General features: G+C 41.5%; 1 protein-coding gene and 1 pseudogene across 9 annotated transcripts in view; one reads left to right on the top strand and one right to left on the bottom strand.

Moving 5' to 3' along the window:
• EVI5 (ecotropic viral integration site 5) overlaps nucleotides 1-19,685 on the bottom strand; it is a 202,813-nt gene extending 183,128 nt beyond the window's left edge. For 3 of the 8 annotated variants that reach the window (XM_079939214.1, XM_079939213.1, XM_079939209.1), the window contains exon 1: nucleotides 19,185-19,457. The gene's annotated coding sequence lies outside the window, so the exon portion shown is untranslated. Of the gene's footprint in view, nucleotides 1-19,184 lie in introns of all 8 variants that reach the window. The other 5 variants (XM_079939217.1, XM_079939216.1, XM_079939215.1 and 2 more) reach the window with 3 other exon arrangements.
• On the top strand, nucleotides 12,684-14,192 carry LOC307193651 (small ribosomal subunit protein mS38-like; annotated as a pseudogene). Its single transcript has one exon. The product of its transcript is annotated as a small ribosomal subunit protein mS38-like (transcript).
• Nucleotides 19,686-19,949: the final 264 nt, after the last annotated feature.

Below are 19,949 nucleotides of genomic sequence, written 5' to 3' on the forward strand. Positions count from 1 at the left end.
TTTCCTGAGGCATATCCAGTCTACTAATAAGCCCAACCAAAGGCATTCTTCATTTCTGTTACAATGTTTTTGATCTCTAGCATTTCTTTTTGGTTCTTTCTTAGAATTTCCACCCTCTGCTAACATTGCCCATCTGTTCTTGTCAGCTACCTATTTTATCCATCAGAGCCCTTAGCATCTTAATCATAATTGCTTTAAATTCTTCTTTTGGGGCTTCCCTGGTGGCACAGTGGTTGAGAGTCTGCCTGCCGATGCAAGGGACACGGGGTCGTGCCCCGGTCCAGGAAGATCCCACATGCCGCGGAGCGGCTGGGCCCGTGAGCCATGGCCACTGAGCTTGCGTGTCCGGAGCCTGTGCTCCGCAAGGGAAGAGGTCACAACAGTGAGAGGCCCGCATACCGCAAAAAATAAATAAATAAAATTCTTCTTTTGTCCGATAATTCCAACGTCCCTACCGTATCTCTGTCTGGTTCTGATGCTTGCACTCTCTCTTCAAACTGTTTTTTGTCTTTGAGTATGTCTTGTAATTTTTTTTTGATAGTTATGATGTACTGTGTAAAGGAACTACTGTAAATAGGCCTTTAATAATGTGGTAGTAAGGTGTGGAGGGCAGGGAAGCATTTTATAGTCCTATGATTAGATCTTAGTCTTTCAGTGAGCCTGTATCTCTAAACTCTGAACTTTACATGTGCTTCTCAGTCATCGGCCTCTCCCATCACTCCACTCCCCTCCTGTGGCACAAAATGGCTATACTAGGCCAGAATTGCTTATTTCCCCCAGGTCAGTTAGGCTCTGATCAAACCCCAGCAGGTGAGGCTCTGGTTAAGTAGTTTCTCCTAAGGGCAGACCTTGTTAAGAACAGAATACTCTGGAGTATTTCAAAATACTTCCTTTTCCTTCCCGCAGCTGGACGCAAGAGGGGATTTTTCTCTAATATTCATTATGAGAATGTGGCCAAGTTCCTGGAGGCAAAATTCACAGAAGTGTGCGGGCACCCAATGACTGGGTCCCCCTGGAGTTTTTATCTCTCAGACTTGTCCACACTGAGCCTGCAGCAATTCATCAGTAGTTCAGGTTTCCCTTCCCTACCACTGGTTCCCACAGCGGTTTCAACTCACAGGTTTCTCTCCACTAAGTTGTAATTCTCTGTATCTGCCGTCTGTCTTTCCAATTCAGGGGGCGGTGCTTTGTCCTGTGACCTCACCTCCCTGCTGAATCTAAGAACTGTTGATTTTTCAGTTTGTTCAGCTTTTTTACCTGTTGTTAACAGGAAGTGGCAACTTCCATGTTGGACTAGAAACTGGAAGTTGTAACTTTGTTTTAAAAACATGGTTAGGAAGATAATAAGGCAGACCACATGCAGAAGGCTAATGCAGCAAAAAATGAAAAAAACTCAAATTATATATAAATTCTTATTAGAACAAAGATATAAGCAAGAAGAGAATAGAAAAAATACATTAAAATTAAAAACCAAGAAACTCAGTGTTATAGTAGTGAATTTGGGGATGGGAAGAATCCCTTCTTTTAACAATTATCTCCAATTTGGTTATATTAAAAACTGTAAAATTAAGGAATGATACATACATGCAAAAAAAGTGAAAGATGATCAAGAAGAGATAAAGGATAAGAGAAAGAAAAGAATACTATATAGTAAGCCAAAGAAGATAAATATTTTCTGACTTGATTTTGTTTTTATTTATTTATTTATTCATTCATTCATTCATTTATTTATTTATTGGCTGCATTGGGTCTTCGCTGCTGCATGCAGGCTTTCTCTAGTTGTGGCAAGCACGGGCTACTCTTCGTAGCAGTGCACGTGCTTCTCATTGCAGTGGCTTCTCTTGTGGCGGAGCACAGGCTCTAGGCGCGCGGGCTTCAGTAGTTGTGGTTCACGGGCTCTGGAGCGCAGGCTCAGTAGTTGTGGCGCACGGGCTTAGCTGCTCCACACCATGTGGGATCTTCCCAGACAACGGATCGAACCTGTGTCCCCTGCACTGGCAGGAGGATCCTTAACCACTGTGCCACCAGGGAAGTCCCCTGATTTTGTTCTTAAAATAAGTCTTATTTATGGATATTTTCCTTATAAGTGATCCATATTTATGGAAAAAAGGAAAGAAAAAAGAAAATCATGAAGAAAAATGAATCAACCAGAAACACCACTCAATCAGTGCTGGTCTTTTTTTTTTTCAAAAACAATGGAGCATGAACAAGGGAAGCATGAATGAGCAAGACCTCAGCCTCACTTAGAAGTAAAACTGTGAACTAGCCACAAGCCTCTTGCAGGTTCCAAACAGCCTGTCTCCTAATTGGGGTAAAATATATAGAACATAAAAACATGCCATTGTAACAATTTTTAAGTGTACAATTCGTTGGAATTAATTACATTCACAGTGATGTACAACCATCACCACTGTCTATTTCCAAAACATTTTCATCACCCCAAACAGAAACTTTGTATCCATTCCTTTCTCCACAGCCTCAGGTAACCTCTAAACTACTTTCTGATTTTTATGAATTTACCTATTCTAGATTTATAAGTAGAATCATACATACAATATTTGTCTTTTCGTGTCATGGCTTATTTCATTCAGCATAATGTTTTCAATGTTCATCCACACTGCACCATGTATCAGAACTTCATTCCTTTTTATGGCTAAATAAGATTCTATTATATACATATACTTCTCACATTCTTCAAGGTGCTAGAAACTCTGAGCCCATGAAAAACTTGGTATATTTAAGGCTGGAAGACAGAAAGGAAAAAAAGAAGGAAGGAAGAACTCTACTCATCTGATGTTTATCCATTCATCTGTTGATGGACATTTTGGGTTGTTTCCAACTTTTGGCTGTGAATAATGCTATGAACACCGGCATACAAATGCCAAATAGACTTTTAATAGTTTGCTCTGGCTGGAAAGCCAGAAAAGGACTATAAAAAAAACAGCAACAGAAGCTGCCAACAGCAATTACCACAACAGAACAGAATATAAGACATTAACTTCATGGGTTTTCCACGCAGCATGTGGGATCTTGGTTCCCCCACCAGGGATCAAACCCGTGCCCCCTGCAGTGGAAGCACAGAGTCTTAACCACCGGACTGCCGGGGAAGTCCCAACTTTATGGTTTTTAAATTATTTATACTTCTGATTTTTCCAAATTTTGGAGTCCTTCATCATGACAGACTTCATATTTCTAATCTGAAAAATATACAAGAAGGAAATAAAAGGGAGAAAGCAACAATGCTTAAGTAACATATTAACAAATCATTACTAAGGTCAGGATTGCAGGTTAGGAGCAATACTGAGAAGGGAGCAGAGTTATAGCCTGAAACAGCATCTTCTTTTTGTTCTGACCAAAGAGAAGGTATTACTTTGCCCTCCTTAATGCCTAGCACAGAACCCAGTGTATTCTAGAAACTCAATAACAAAAGTTGGCTGAAAAAAATAGATGGATAATTCTATAGGTATCTGAGTTCTTCCAACTACATCATGTTTTTTTAACTATTTATACTTAGTCTGAAACAGATTATTAGGAGCATCTCAAGTTTCACAGGAAGTTTTATACGAACCCATAAATTTATGGGGAAATTGGCCAGTAGATGAGTGACAGGAAATTGTATCTCTGGGACCATTATTTAAACTACAACTCTGACTGATTACTCAAGATTACAAGCCCAGAAAACTCACCAACTTACAGCATCATACTTTTTTAGTGGCTATTTGCCTAAGTGTTTGTAATGCCAAATGGGTCCAGAGAGATCTTTTCTTATTTGCTTCCAAAATAAATAGCAAACGTATCAAACTTAGAAGTATACCTAAAATATATGATCAAATTTCAAAATGGTCTATGCCAATATAAATATAAAAAATAATTATCTGTACACACCGTTACTTCAACATTCTTCAAGGTGTTGGAAATTTTGAACCCATAAAAATCTTGGTATACAACTGAATAAACATGTAGAAAGCAAAAAAAAAAAATTATTTACACTCAACGTTGTCCCAGTAGGATTTAAGCTTGGGGCAAATGTAATATCTATCTTCAATCTTTTAAGCAGGTTATAAGGAAGTGTTATTCCAACTCTGCAAACATGGGAATAAACAACATTATTATATAAATAGCAGTGTCTTGCATGTTTTGAGTATTATCAATAAATATGGAGTGCAGATTTTAAAATACAGTCTATAAATATCCTCAAAGAAGAACTGCAAATTATGTCTTTTACTTTTTTTTTTTTTTCGGTACGCAGGCCTCTCACTGTTGTGGCCTCTCCCGTTGCGGAGCACAGGCTCTGGACGCACAGGCTCAGCGGCCATGGTTCACAGGCCTCGCCGCTCCGCGGCATGTGGGATCCTCCCGGACCGGGGCACGAACCCGTGTCCCCTGCCACTCAACCACTCTCAACCACTGCGCCACCAGGGAAGCCCTGTCTTTCACTTTTTAAGTTAACAGTTGTCAGATGGAAGAAGAGAAAGATACAGAGCACTGGCTTCAACAGGAATAGAAAAAACAGCCAACAGGAATTACACTGAAAGGGAAAAAAACAGGAAATAAGGGTAACACTGCTGACAAGTCTTCTTCCTTTAGATGTCTATATAACAAATCTCTCTGAGTTAATTTATTTTCTATAGGCATACAGCATATATTCATCTCTCTCTGATCCTTCCTACCTCTAGAACAAAATTTCAGAAAAGGAAAACTTGCAACTAACACAACATTGTAAATCAACTACACTTTAATTTAAAAAAAAAAAGAAAAGGAAAACTTTGTACACAGTGATATACTATTGCTGCTGCTACCACCATCATCTACTGTAAGTTTTACTATGTACCAGGCACTTCGACAACACTTACATTCATTATCTTATTTAATCCTCACAATAATCCTGAGACAGATTTTACTGAAGTTTATAGAGGTTAAACAACTTGCCCAAGAATCCATTAGCTAATAAACGATGGAATCAGGATACTAAACATTAAGCCCTAAAACAAAAACATCCTGACAAGTATAAATCATTGATAGGAAGGTGAGCTAAAACAGAAGAACACAAAAGTAAAAACACAGAACGTCAGAACATGTCATGACTCTAAGGATTCTGACAGACAGATAGGACCTGCCCAAAACCAATCTGATTACCTATTTAAGCAATTCAATTAACTAAAATAATGAGATGAAAATTATATTTGAAAATGAAGGACTTCCCTGGTGACGCAGTGGTTAAGAATGTACCTGCCAATGCAGGGGACACGAGTTTGATCCCTGGTCCAGGAAGATCCTACGTGCCGCAGAGCAACTAAGCCCGTGCGCCACAACTACTGAGCCTGCGCTCTTGAGTCCAAGAGCCACAACTACTGAAGCCCGCACGCCTATAGCCCGTGCTCCACCACAGGAGAAGCCACTGCAATGAGAAACCCACGCACCACAAAGAAGAGTAGCCCCCGCTTGCCGCAACTAAAGAAAGCCCCCATGCAGCAACGAAGACCCAACACAGCCAAAAATAAGTAAATAAACAAATAAATTTATTTAAAGATTTGATAATTTGAGCTGCACCTAAAATTGCTATAGCCAAGGTGTTCAAGTTCATGAATAAGGAGCTAATAAGCCTGTTCCCTGACCTCAACCTTCCACTGTTACAAAGACAAAATTATTTAAAAAAAAAAAAAAAAAGGCATATCTACACAATTTTTTTCCCGGCAGCAGCAAGAGTACTAAAATACCTGTTTCCTTAGGTCTTAATCTAGTCCAAAAAAAGCACAAATTCTGAACAAGTACCTCTTAAAATATATCACATATTACGCAAATTTTTTATTTAATATACACAATACATCAAGCACTGTGTCAAGAAGTGTGTTAAGCACCATCACCCCATACCCAGTGTGAAATAAAAATGAACTGCCAGGCTTCCCTGGTGGCGCAGTGGTTGAGAGTCCGCCTGCCAATGCAGGGGACACAGGTTCGTGCCCCGGTCCGGGAAGATCCCACATGCCGCGGAGCGGCTGGGCCCATGAGCCATGGCCGCTGAGCCTGCGCGTCCGGAGCCGGTGCTCCGCAACGGGAGAGGCCACAACAGTGAGAGGCCCGCGTACCGCAAAAACAAAAACAAAACAAACAAACAAACAAAGTGAACTGCCACAGTTCTGAAAAATCCTAAAATGTCACTAGGAATCTTCAACATAATTCTCCAAATAGGTAAATAATGCACAGATCATGGCAAGGCCTTAAAAACTGTATTTTAAATTGTCATTTTAATTAATTTAATTACACTGATACTGGTGAAAGAAGAGTGATGAAATTAAAGAGGTGGAAAATGTATGTTAATTGGAATTGGATAGAAGGACACATGAAAACTCAGGAAATCCTGGCAGAAATATAGTATCAATGAAATAATAATTTTTTGAAAGGTCCTCAGCATCTCAGCAAGGTAAAGTACCATGTTCTTTTGACAAGGTGCATAAGGCCTTCACAAGTTATTTAAATTTTTTAAACCTTGTTTCCTTGTCAGGAACTTAATATAAGGTTGGAGTGAATGGTACCTCTAATGTTTTCCTGTTGTGACACTGTAGAGTCAAGAGAAAATTGATAAACTCATATAAGCAGATTTTTTATGCAATGATTAGTTTCAATAATAACAGGGGAGGAGGAGTCCTCAAAACGTTGCACCAGAAAACTAAGGTCTCATTCCCTGAACCTCATATACTCATATACTATGAGGCTACAGGAATAATCAGAAACCAACAAAATGAGAGTACATTAGCAAGACTAAATTAACACAGGTACACAATAACTTTGGACTTTAACAAAATGCCAAAGAAGCATTTAGGACTACAAGAGTTTGTGTGTTTTTTTTTAATCTGATAATATTAAAGAAAACGAAAGTGTTATAAACTTAACTACTGCCCATATCCACACCTCTGTAGTCTCACCTGCCACAGGTAAGTGGGTCTTCTGTCTGAAGTCAGAAGACAGGCCTCGTGCTCTGTGAATTATCCTGGAACTCAGGTGGTCTCTCTCTTCTTCCCAGTTTCTGCTCTCAACTTTTAAACAGGCTGCTCTGCCATATTTAGCGCTCTCGCTGGACCTTACATCCCACTAAGTACCCCCTGTCTCACAGTATCGTCCCTCCCCCATAGCTAAGCAACTGGACAGATAGCTTTAGCTTTCATTCTTCCCTTCTTCACCTCCCACTTTTTCACTGCAGTGTGGCTTCTACCATACCATTTTACTAAAACCACACTTACAAAGGTCACTCACCAACAGCCCCTTTGTGCTAAATCCAGTAAATGCTTCATAGTCCTTATCTTACTTACAGACCTTTCTGTAACATGTGACCCATACAGTACTTTTCCTGTTATTTATTTTTTATTTTTCTGATTAGCAAATACATGTTAAGAATTGAAATATCACAGAAAAAAATGGAAAAGTTTGAGTACTCTGTAATCCCACTCTCAAAGACAGCCACTGTTAGCTGTACAGTATATATTAAGATTTCTATACATATGGTAATATACAGGTATATGTATTTTTTTTAAGTTCACAAAAATTAGATCATACTTGGGGACTTCCCTGGTGGTCCAGTGGTTAAGACTCCATGCTTCCACTGCAGGGGGCACAGGTTCAATCCCCGGTCAGGGAATTAAGACCCCGCATGCCCTGCCTGGTGCAGCCAAAAAAAATCAGATCATACTATACATTTTTGAGAATTTAATTTAATGTACTTTGATCTTCTGTCCTTGTTAGTATTATGTGGTAGACTAATTAACGGCCTCCTAAAGAGCACATCATAAAACACAGAACCTGTGAATGTTACCTTAAATTGTAAAAGGGACTTGGCAGAGGTGATTAAGGGAAGGATTTTGTGATGAGATTATCCTGAACTATCTGGGTTGGGCCCATCGGAAGATGCTATGCAGTTGACTTTGAAAATGGAGGAAGGGATCAAGGAATGCAATGCAAGGAATACAAGGAATGCAACTGGAAAAGGCAAGGAAATAGATTCTACCCCAGGAATCAGCTGGGTCAATACCTTGACTTTAGCCCAGTGAAACATTTGAGACTTCTGGCCTGCATAACTGTAAGAGACTATATTTTTGTTTTAAGCCGCTAAGTTTGTACTAATTTGTTACAGCAGCAATAGAAAACTATATAATACTCTGTGTATGTGTGTGTGATACCTTTCCACATTTGTCTGTTTCTCTAGAAGTTATTCCACAAAGTGCAACTATTGGGTCAAATAATAAAAAAAAGTTAACCTCCAGAAAGGCTACACTTATTTTTTACTCACATTAACAACATTCAAGCCCCTCCCTCCTTTTTCGAAGTTCTGTTCTTTCAGTTTGTTAAATCACTTCCCTGGTTTCCCTTCTGTGGTGGCTACTCACTCCTTCTGCTCCTTTGCAGACTTCTCGTCATCAGCTCATTTCTTATATGTCAATGGTCCCCAAAATTCCAATTCCATCCTGGGCCTTCTCCTCACTATACACAGTTATTTAATCTACTTCCTTTTGCTACTTCCTTTTATTACTACTTACAAACATAACAGATTTACTTCTCCCTCTTCCCTCTAAAATCTACTCCTCCACTGTATTCTCTCTGTTAATGACTGACACACCAATATCCAACAGCCTATGGCAGATGCATGGGGATCACCTGACCCCTGCCTTATCCTCACCCCCACATACCACAGGCTCCAGAATCTGTAAGTCTCTCCCTCCCTATCAATTCCTTAGAACAAGAATACATCAATTTTCAATTGTATTACTTAACTGTGTGTGTTCCCTATCTCAAGTCTCATACCCCACTGTACCAGTCTTTCTGAAACTCAATTCTGATTTGTCACTCAAGCAGACCTTTCACAGACTGCTGGTTGCAATGTAACATGATATATTCCCTTGGGAAAACTGTTTGGCAATGTCTTCTAAAGTTCAACATACATCCGCTCTATGAACCAGTAAGTCCACCACTAGTTATTTATCCAAGAGAAACGAAAATGTACGTCTATAAGAAGACTAATAGCTATGTGTTCATAACAGCTTTCATAATAGCCTAATGGGAGAAGTGATAAACAAACTGTGTTATTGTTATACAATGTTATTACTATACACCAGTTAAAAAGAACTACTGAAAGGAGCATTAACATGGATGAATTTCAAAACATTATGTTGAACAAAAGAAGCCAGCCAGAAAAGAATACACACTAATTCTACTGTTCTATTAGGTGAAGTTCAAGAACATGAAAAATGAATCTGTGGTAAAAGACAGCAGAACAGGAACTGACTAAAGGAACCATGTGGGATTACTGGGGAGGGAGAGATTAACACAGGAGTACACATTGGACAAAATTCATTCAATTGTAGAGTTAAGTTCATTTCACTATACGTAATCTTTACCTCAAAATTTTTTAAAGCAAATATTAAAATTTAAAACTTTTACTTCACTCAGCATTTTTCCATACTAATTATTTAAAAAGCCTCACACTTGTCAGAATGGCCATCACCAAAAAGTCTACAAATAACATGCTGGAGAGGGTGTGGAGAAAAGAGAACACTCCTATACTGTTGGTGGGAATGTAAATTGGTACAGCCACTATGGAGAACAGTATGGAGGTTCCTTAAAAAAACTGAAATAGAACTATCATATGAGGGACTTCCGTGGTGGCACAGTGGTTAAGACTCCATGCTCCCTACACAGAGGGCCCAGGTTCCATCCCTGGTCAGGAAACTAAATCCCATATGCATGCCACAAATAAGAGTTTGCATGCCACAACTAAGGAGCTGGCAAGCCACAACTAAGGAGCCAGCGAGCTGCAACTAAGACCCGGCACAACCAAATGAATAAATAAAAATTTAATTTAAAAAAAAGAATTACCATATGATCCAGCAATCCCACTTCTGGGCATATATTCAGACAAGACGAAAACTCTAATTTGAAAAGATACATGCACCCCAATGTTCACAGCAGCACTATTTACAATAACCAAGATATGGAAGCAAACTAAATGTCCATCGACAAATGGATGGATAAAGATGTGGTATACACACATACAAAGGAATATTAGCCATAAAAAAGAATAAAATAACTTGCAGCAACATGGATGGACCTAGAGATAATCATAATAAGTAAAATCAGACAAGGAAAGACAAATATAATATCACTTACATGTGGAATCAAAAAAATGATACAAATGAACTTATTTACAAAACAGAAACAGACTCACAGACATAGAGGAAAGGGGGGGGAGTGATAAATAGGAGTTTGGGATTAACAGATACACACTACTGTATATAAAACAGATAAACAATAAAGACCTACTGTAGAGCACAGGGGACTATATTCAATATCTTGTAATAACCTATAAAGAAAAAGAATAGATTCAGTATAACTGAATCACTTCGCTGTACACCTGAAACTGACACACTGAAAATCAATTATACTTCAATTTAAACAAACAAAAAAAAACCCTCAAGATTTAAGACAAATTAATCACTTAATTACCCTGGTCTGCAGTGGTCCCTGGTGGTCCAGTGGTTAGGACTCAGTGCTTTCACTGCCGGAGCCAGGTTCAATCCCTGGTCAGGGAACTTAGATCCCACAAGCTGCACAGCATGGCCAGAAAAAAAAAGAAGTAAAGAAACAAGACTATACCAACTGTGTGTTCCCCTGGTTTATAAATTTTGTGAAAGCAAAGATTTTTGTCTATGTAGTATTGATCACCGTTGTCTTCCCAGTACCTATCATTATGCTTGACACATAGGAGATGCTATATATGTGTTACCTTTGGTGGTTCTTACTGACGTACTGACAATGTTCATAACTTCATTAAATTTCTAGATCATTTACTAACTCAGTTTTCTGATCTCGTGTGTTAAATGCTTGACAACATTTATAACCTTGTTCATCCAGCAGCAGAAAAGAAGCTTCTCCACATTTTCAAAAAAGCAGCCAAGTTGAGTCTTTGTGCTCCTCTCTTACATGTATTTTAAATTAAATGTTTAAAGGCATTACACTTTTCATGAGATTATTCCCTAAGATTCGTTCTCAATTTACTTCAAGGTCTACCTCCTCACCAGCAAATTCTGGCTCAGTCTTCTAAACTATCCTGATTCTGGTATACTTGAAGATATTAAATTTTTCTTCTTTCTCTTATGTATCTCATTCAAATATCATATTATACAGTGGTTCATTCAAGTGAAACTTTTAACCAGTATGTTTTTTTCTAATATTTATTTATTTATTTGGCTGCGCCGGGTCTTAGCTGCAGCAGGCAGGATCTTCATTGCCATGTGCGGGATCTTTAGTTGTGGCATGTGGGATCTAGTTTCCTGACCAGGGATCAAACCCAGGCCCCTGCACTGGGAGCATAGAGTCTTAACCTCTGGACTACCAGGGAAGTTCCTATCCAGTACCTGTTAACATTGTTCTAACAAACTTACTAGCATAATTTATGAGAATGCTGGATTCATTTTTAACATAGCAAAAGATCTGTATCAAGCCAAATACAGCAACTAATCATTTGAATACCAATTCAAAGGTACGACAAAATCCCCATCTTCACCTCCCTATCAGTGCTTACACTTTCTTATGAAAAACAAAAAGAGCAATGATCCATAATAAAACCATTCTCCTCCTATCTCTATCAAGGTTCCTTCCAAAAACACAGGAGCTAGCAGTTCCTTAAGGAGAGAGCCCTAATCATGAACCCAAAAGACAATGAATAGCAAAACCAACAATGAAGACCCAGATAATAGCTAGTTTAACCAGCTTTAGGGAACATTTTTCAAAGTACAATTGTGAGCAGTTGGATTAGTACAAAGAACAATTAACAAGCACTAAACCCACATTGTCTGGCCACTTAAACAATAAACTGCCAACAGCACAGGCAGGGAATGCTCTCATGAAGTACAGAGACAGTAATAAACATCTGGGAATGGCAACAAATAAACACACCAGGCAACTTACAATTATGAGAAATTGGATGACCCTTTCTGAGCAAACATATGAGGCCACAGTCAACAGCTTCTAGCCACAAAACACACATTAATTAACCTACATGTTTCCAATAAGGAAGGACTATCATACCGCCAAAACAGATAGTAATAACTGCCAATGTTATCTTTAATTGATAGCTTGAATTTTATATGCAAACATATAAAACTGTGTGCAGTGATAAGCAGACTTTTATATTTTATGTAACTTGTCCAAAATTAATTTGAAGAGTAACAAAGGGCTAAATAAGGGCATTACAGAAAATAACAAAAAAACCCACTCACTATCTAGCATAAATCTCAAGTGTAAAAGGATACTGTAACACAGATAAGGATGGACACAATATAAAGGTAAACACATAAAATTTTATAAATTTAGCCTAAGAAAAAACAAATTATATTGAGAATAATATTTTCATTTCATCATGAACTTTATGATAAAAAACTCTTATCTCAAAGAGCATTTGGAAACATACTTAGTGTTTTAAAGAAAAAAGGAGTGCAAAGCATAACAAAGTTATCAGAGGAGCTTAACAGAGAGGCTTTAGTGGGTGGTTCTAATTAATTTACCAGTTAACTATAAGATTTCTACAACTTTAGCAATACTTTTCAATTTTTTCTGGAATATAATCTTTTTCTCAAAACAAAAAATACTGGGCAGCAGAATGGTCAGTCTCCCAGCGGTGTCTGGGTAGGGTCAGCATGAGGCCGCGGGCTCCAGGGACAGCGGAGGCAGCTGCTGCCGGCTGGGCTGGGGACCTGGTACTTGAGAGTCCACACCACCCACGCAGTGGGCACCTCGGGGTGAAGCTGAGGCTCACAGAGGCTCCACTGAGCACCTGGGGCCGCCGCCACACACAGACCTTGTTCCTGGTGCGCTTCACTTCCCAGCTGCTCAGGGCTGTTCCCGGGTAGGCTGCAGTGGGTCCTGGCCTGTCTCAGGGGTGCTGGGCAGGCATGCCTGCAGGCCTCGCTACAACACGCAACCAACAGGCCCAAGTGGCGCTGCCTCCCTCCCTGGCAGACGGGTCCATCTGGAGCTTGAGGAGATGCTGCTGTGCAGGAATATATCCATCAGTCCCCTGGAGAGCTGGCTGACCTAGAGAGCTGGCTACCTCCTGCCCAGACTGGACGCTGGGGTCCCAGGGACTGTGTCTCCAGCCCAACTCTGAGTGTCCGCCCAGCCAGGTGGGGGAAGGGGTCGAGCAGTGGAGTAAGGAGGTCTGGGATGCACCCCAGATGCAGTGCAAAAACACACTCAAGATCTGCCAGTACAATATGAATCATCGCAAGTACCGCAAGCTGGTCAAGAGGACCCAGTACCTACTGCGGAAAGTCAAGGAAGGACGCCTGAAACGGCAGCAAATCAAGTTCAAGAGAGACCTGAAGTGCATCTGGTGGAAGGCGGGCCTGAAGGAAACCCCCACAGGCTGGCAGACCCCCAAGATCTACCTGAGGGGCAAATGCATCTCCTATCTCTCTCCCGTACCCCTATTACTGCTGATGACCCGTTGTAATAAGTATTCAGAGAACTCAGCTAAAAACAAAAAACAAAAAACAAAAAAAACAAAAAAAATTCTAAGTATTACCTCCCACCCATGACAGTAGCTGGATTTAAGAATTATTGATTAAAATAACAAAACCACCACGACTTTTTGATAATTCCTGTATGTTACAAATATGCAAGATCTATTATTTGTTCTTTCAATATTAAATGTTTAACGCACATATTGATTTCCAGACCCACTGCAGAGATCCACAGCCCACTCTGTTTCTCCAGTCATTTCTCTCTTTATAGCAGGTTTCCCACTACAGAAAGTATCAAATAGCTCATAAGCTGGCTTATCTTTAAAATCATTTCCAATCCTGAGATTATAAGATTCTGGGACAATGTAAACTTCTCAAAAGAATTTAGAGGTTTCTAGAGAAATTACAGTTTGATCCAACATTTAAGTGCTCTTCCTCCTAACACTCTATGTAGATAACAGTAAAGAAATTTTAACAGCTACAACCCCACAGGGAGGAGAAAACAGTGGTGGGCAGATGGCAGCACATTTTTGTATGATGAATGGAAAGCAGATGAGGGACTTGCACGTTAAGACTGCAGACTGAACCCACACATCTAATTTTGCTCCCTCACGAAACCCTACTAAAACAAGATAAAGAAAATGTTGCTGTTGTTTTGTTCTGTTTTTAGGACACAAACCATAAGCATTGAGAGAATGGAAGAAACAACAGCAACAAAATTTTGGAAGCTGGAAAGATGGATGAGTGATAACTGATTTGGTCAAAGACAAATTATAAGACAGCAGTGCTGACAACTAAGAACAAACCCACTTTGCGCTACAGAATCCTCAAAGGGTTCAGGAACTGCCAGAACACAGAGGGGGAAGGGAGACTAAAGAAAGAAAGGATCAGGTGAAAGCTGTTTGAACAGTTAGAAACCTAGAGCCCATGCCTCTCCCGAGTTGCTGAGTGACCCAACCTCAATGGGGCAGCAGGTTAGAGATTTATTCTCTAAAAAGAGTAAATCACACATGGTGGAGGATGAAGGTATCCTAACATAAAGAGGCAAATTGTATGTCCCTTCATATTAAATGCTCTATGGCTCATTACCCAGCCCTCTTTTCCTGAGTTCCCAGACCACCGGCAACTAGACCTCTGGCCTCCAAGCAGAAAACTGGGATACTCTCTGGGAAATCTGACCAGGCCACATGGAAAGACAGACACTGGAGAGAGCCTCAAACAGCCCACCCAAACCAATGATTTCAATCCTGACCACACACTGGAATCACCTGGGCAACTTTAGAAAATACTGGTGCTAATCTATGCAGACAGAAATCAGAATAGTGGTTGCCTCTGGGCAAGGAGTGGGGAAGATAGAAGGGATATGAAGGAATTTTCTAGGGGTTTCACAATGCTCTGTACCTTGTGTTCATTACACAGGTGTACACACAGCAAAATCATCAAACGATACACTTAAAATCTATATATTTTACTGTGTGCAATCACACTTAAATTTTTAAAAAGTACTGCTACCTGATGTATTTGGTCCCTCAGTCACAAGCAAACAACCAAGGAGGATTATCAGACCTCTGAAGAGGGCCTCTACTGCTGAGACTACACCAAACAGAAAAAAAGTAACTTGGAGGAAACAAGCTATGCAAGGAAAAAGAAAGCTTAAAGAAACTGCCTTTAACAATCTCAGGTAGGTAAGAGATATGGCATCTATGAAACAAGAAAAGAGACTTTTTCTTGTTTCATAGATGCCGTAAGTAACTGAGGAATAAGTAACTGAGTAGAGGATGGGAAGCTAAACCTACAGGCCTGCACAAGGGAATATGGTCAACGGGCTGATGTGCCTCGCTCACAGAGCCCCAAAAGGCTCAGCCCTTGAGAGTCTCGAGGGATACAGTCAGTGGGGAAGAAGTATGGGGCTGAAGAGCAGGTCAGTGGTTTAAAGTCTGGTAAAGTCTGTACATGGACCTCCAGTTTCCCTCCTCCACTATTCACATCCTCTCATAAATTTATTCTCTGGAAACAGTGACTTGGAGAGACTCCAGACTCAAGAAGAGTGGAGCGAGGCTCAAGGCTGAAAGCCAAGGAATAATGCAGAAGTATGCGCGGTAATAGCAGCCCTCACCCACAGCCCAATTCCTCCGTGCAGCTCTCAGGACACCGGGAGCCAGGCACAGTACGTGCCCCACACTTGGATTTAAATGCCCCTTTTGCATGCAGCCAAACTAATTTTCATCACAGCACTTCTCCTAGTGGAGGATAAAGGTCTTCTGAATTTCTACAACTCCTCTTAGACTCTCAACTTCTTAAAGGCAGGGGCAGCATCTTAATCAGCTTCATATCCCCAGAGCCTAACACAGTTACACTCCATGTTAAACACTCTATAAATCTTTAATTGGTCCCAGACACTGGAGATAACATACAAGAGATTTTAAAACCTTGGAAAACTAGAGCATGCAAGGTGTAATTTGGACTAGGTCTTGAAGGGACATTAAAGATTTAGGATTTATTGATGAAATGACGTCTGGGATTTGTTTTAAAATAATCCCAGAGCCACTCTCCCCACCCCCCAAAATCAGCTGTATTTCTATATACTGGCCACAAATGTTTTAAAATATCACTTACAATAATATTTAAAAAAACAAATACCTAAGAATAAATAAGAAAAGATGTGGGACTTCCCTGGTGGCACAGTGCTTAAGAATCCACCTGCCAACGCAGGGGACACGGGTTCGAGCCCTGGTCCGGGAAGATCACTCATGCTGCGGAGCAACTAAGCCCGTGCACCACAACTACTGAGCCTGCGCTCTAGAGCCCATGAGCCACAACTACTGAGCCCGCACGCCTAGAGCCTGTGCTCCGCAACAAGAGAAGCCACCTCAATGAGAAGACTGCACACCGCAACGTAGAGTAGCCCCTGCTCACGGCAACTAGTGAAAGCCCATGTGCAGCAATGAAGACCCAACACAGTCAAAAATAAATAAATAATTTTAAAAAAAGATGTGGAAGACTTTTATACAGAAAACTACAAAATATTAGAGAAATTTTAAAAGACATAAATAAGTGGAGAAATATACCATGTTCATAAACTGGAAAACTCAATATTGTTAAGATGTCAATTCTCTATTTCCAAAATTTGTAGCAATGGACAAGATTCTGAAATTTATGTGGAAACTCTAAGAACCAAGAACTTCCCAGACAATCTTAAAGAACAAAATAGGAACAACCATCGGGACTTCCCTGGTGGTCCAGTGGTTAAGAATCCACCTTCCGATGCAGGGGATGCGGGTTCGATCCCTGATGGGGGAACTAAGATCCCACATGGCCACAGGGCAACTAAACCCACGCGCCGCACCTAGAGAGAAGCCCACAGCGAGGAGCCCGCGTGAGGAAACTAACACCCAGCATAGCCAAAAAAAAAAAAAAAATATATATATATATATATATATATATATACGAACAACAGATATCAGAGCTTATTATAAAGTTACATCAGCTGATAGTGATATTGGTGCAAGGATAACAAATAGACCAATGAAACAGAATATTGTCCAGAAACAGATCCACACTTATACAGTCACCTGATTTATGAAAAAGTGTCACACAGTGCAGAAGGGCAACGATGGTATATTCAGTAAATGGTGCTGGGTCAAATAGATACCCATATGGTATAAAGTGAAGCTGGACCCCTACAATCCATCTGGAATTTACTGTAAATCGTACATCTTAAATACGAAAAGTAAAACAAAATAAAACTTCTGTACAGTAACATGGGGAAATATCTCCATATTCTTAGGCTAAGCAAAGATTTCTTAAATAGGGCACAAAAAGCAGTAATCATAAAGGGAAGGATTAAGTATATTTCATTAAAATTAACAATTTCCGGGCTTCCCTGGTGGCGCAGTGGTTGAGAGTCCGCCTGCCGATGCAGGGGCATGGGTTCGTGCCCCGGTCGGGGAAGATCCCACGTGCTGCGGAGCGGCTGGGCCCGTGAGCCATGGCCGCTGAGCCTGCGCGTCTGGAGCCTGTGCTCCGCAACGGGAGAGGCCACAACAGTGAGAGGCCCACGTACCGCAAAAGAAAAAGAAAAAAAATAACAATTTCCATTCATCAAAAAAAGGCCATTAAAAGAGTGAAAAGGCAACATACAGAGTGGAAAAAGATTAAGTCCAGAAAGGACTCATGGAAGACAGATGTGTATACACACACACACACACACACACACACACAGAACTCATATCCAGAATAAAGAATTACAGACCAATTAAAAAAAATAATAGTGAGACTTAACAGGCACTTCACAAAAGACGACATATAAATGGCCAACAAAAGATATCCAACCACAATCATCAGAAAAATGTAAATAAGACCACACATATATTACTACACTTTTACCAAAATCGCAAAAATTTTTAAAACTGACAAGCATTAGCAAGGATATGAGGTAAATGGAATACCATTCCCTGATAATTCGTAGAACACTGGGAAAATGTTCAACTGTATCTAATGCTAAAGTTTTATCATTTACATACCTCATAAACCAAGAGTTCCACTCCTAGACATAAACCTCAACCTAGCAATGTTCTGTTTCTTGATCTGTGATAGTATACTTAGTAAAAATTCTTTACCTGCATACTCAAGATTGTGCACTTTTTAAAATATATTATACTACAATAAGTTTTCTAAGATTTCTTTGACACAAATTTCTCAGAGACATTAACACTAGCATTTTAGAATAGAAAAGGAGCTTCTGGTAAACAGCCGAAAGTTTATTAATAAAATTTTTTTAAAAAACAAAACAAAAAAAGCTGCTAACACATTTCAACCCAGAACAAAGGTAAAAACTATGAACAGATAACTTTTCTTGATCTTCACGAAGCACCGGATTTCTTTCAGCAATAAAAGGAGTCTGTTATTCTACACTGTAACCCAAAGAAATCTTTGCAAGGAAATGCTACTTTTTGAAATCACCTCTAACAACAACAGATAGGAAAGTGAAGAAACCATTCCAAAAGTTTTGGTTAACTCTTCGGTGAGAGAATGCCAGCTGAGTTGATTTGTGTAGCCCAAAAAACAAAAATGAAGCCACAAAGAAATCACAGCAACTCTAAAGCAAACACCAACACCACAATCCAACCTACCGGAAATGCTGTGGTTAATTTGAGGCTTGCCCCGCTAGTCATAAGGTGATTCAGTGATGGCTACAAACGCTCCCCAAGTGCATCCTTGGGCGTCATCTAGCACACCTGGCTCGCCCATCACCTGCCTGGAGACACGGCTTTGCGCAGAATCCCAGAGGCCAAATAAAGACGCCAACTTTGCAAGAGGCGCGGACAGTCTCGCCCCATCAGGTCACCCAGAAGGAACAGACTCCTGGCCTCGAGGGCGGGGGTGAAGAGTCAGTATTCCCCCACAGAATTTACGAGGAAGCGCTCCCGAAGCTGCCTAGTCCCTCCACCTCCCCGGGACTCCACTGGAAGTCCCGCGGAAGAGTTTCTTCCCCAGCGCCCACGGCAGGAGGGTCGCAGCGACCACAGGGAACTTAGGCCCCGGGGGCCTGGGCGCGCCCGCCCCGCTCGCGCCGCAAGTTTGGTTGGCGGCCTCCACTCGCCGCGCCTCGGCCCGGCTGTGCGCCCCGCGGAACCCGGGCTCGCGGCCCGCCCGGCCTGGCGCGGCGCCCCTCACCTTGGAAACGCTGGGTGGACTCCGCCGTAAACATTAACTTCCCATCCAGCCGGCAGCCGCGCCGCCGCGTCTCAGCGCCTCGGCCTCTCTCCCGGCTCCGCCGTCTGCCGTCCGCGCCCCCTCTTGAGCGCCGCGCTCACTCAGGAGCTCGGGGCCGCCTCAGACGCTGACCCACTCCCCCCGCACCGCCGCGGTTTCAACTACCACCCAACCCCTACTGTGCTCGCTGCCGGCTCCTCCCGGGTCCGGCCCGGCCGCGTCAGGAAGGCTCAAGGCGCAGGCGCGGCAGGGCCTTAAAGAGACCGGGCCGCCCTAGCGCTTAATGGGTTCGAGCAGGTTAGGGGACGGGCGGGCCGGCTGAGAAAGCAAGCCGAAGGGATTGGACCGTGGGGAACGGGGGCGGGGAACTCCCGCTTGTTCCTCCGCCTCTCTTTCAAAGTTCCAGCGGTCGGACCCACAAATTGCTGACTTCCCCAGTCTCTGGAACCGCCCCTTGCCTGTAAGAGCTGCACCAGACACTACCCCCGCCCCGAAGCGACCCCGCGCTTAAGGCTGCGGGCCTCGCATTGCTGCACTGCTTATGCGCATGTCGCCAGGTCGCGGCCACGGGATGCAGACGCGCAACCTTCGAAAGGCCGTCCGTGCTTCCCCGAGAGGTGACCTGGTCACTCCCAAAAACAATAATTAACGTGTAAATGGCACTTGTGATTGCAAATCACTCTACCATCAGTCGTCTCGACACATTGGATTTATGCGGAGTCCGGC

This window comes from Stenella coeruleoalba, assembly GCF_951394435.1.
Source record: "Stenella coeruleoalba genome assembly, chromosome: 1".
Lineage (NCBI taxonomy): Eukaryota > Metazoa > Chordata > Mammalia > Artiodactyla > Delphinidae > Stenella > Stenella coeruleoalba.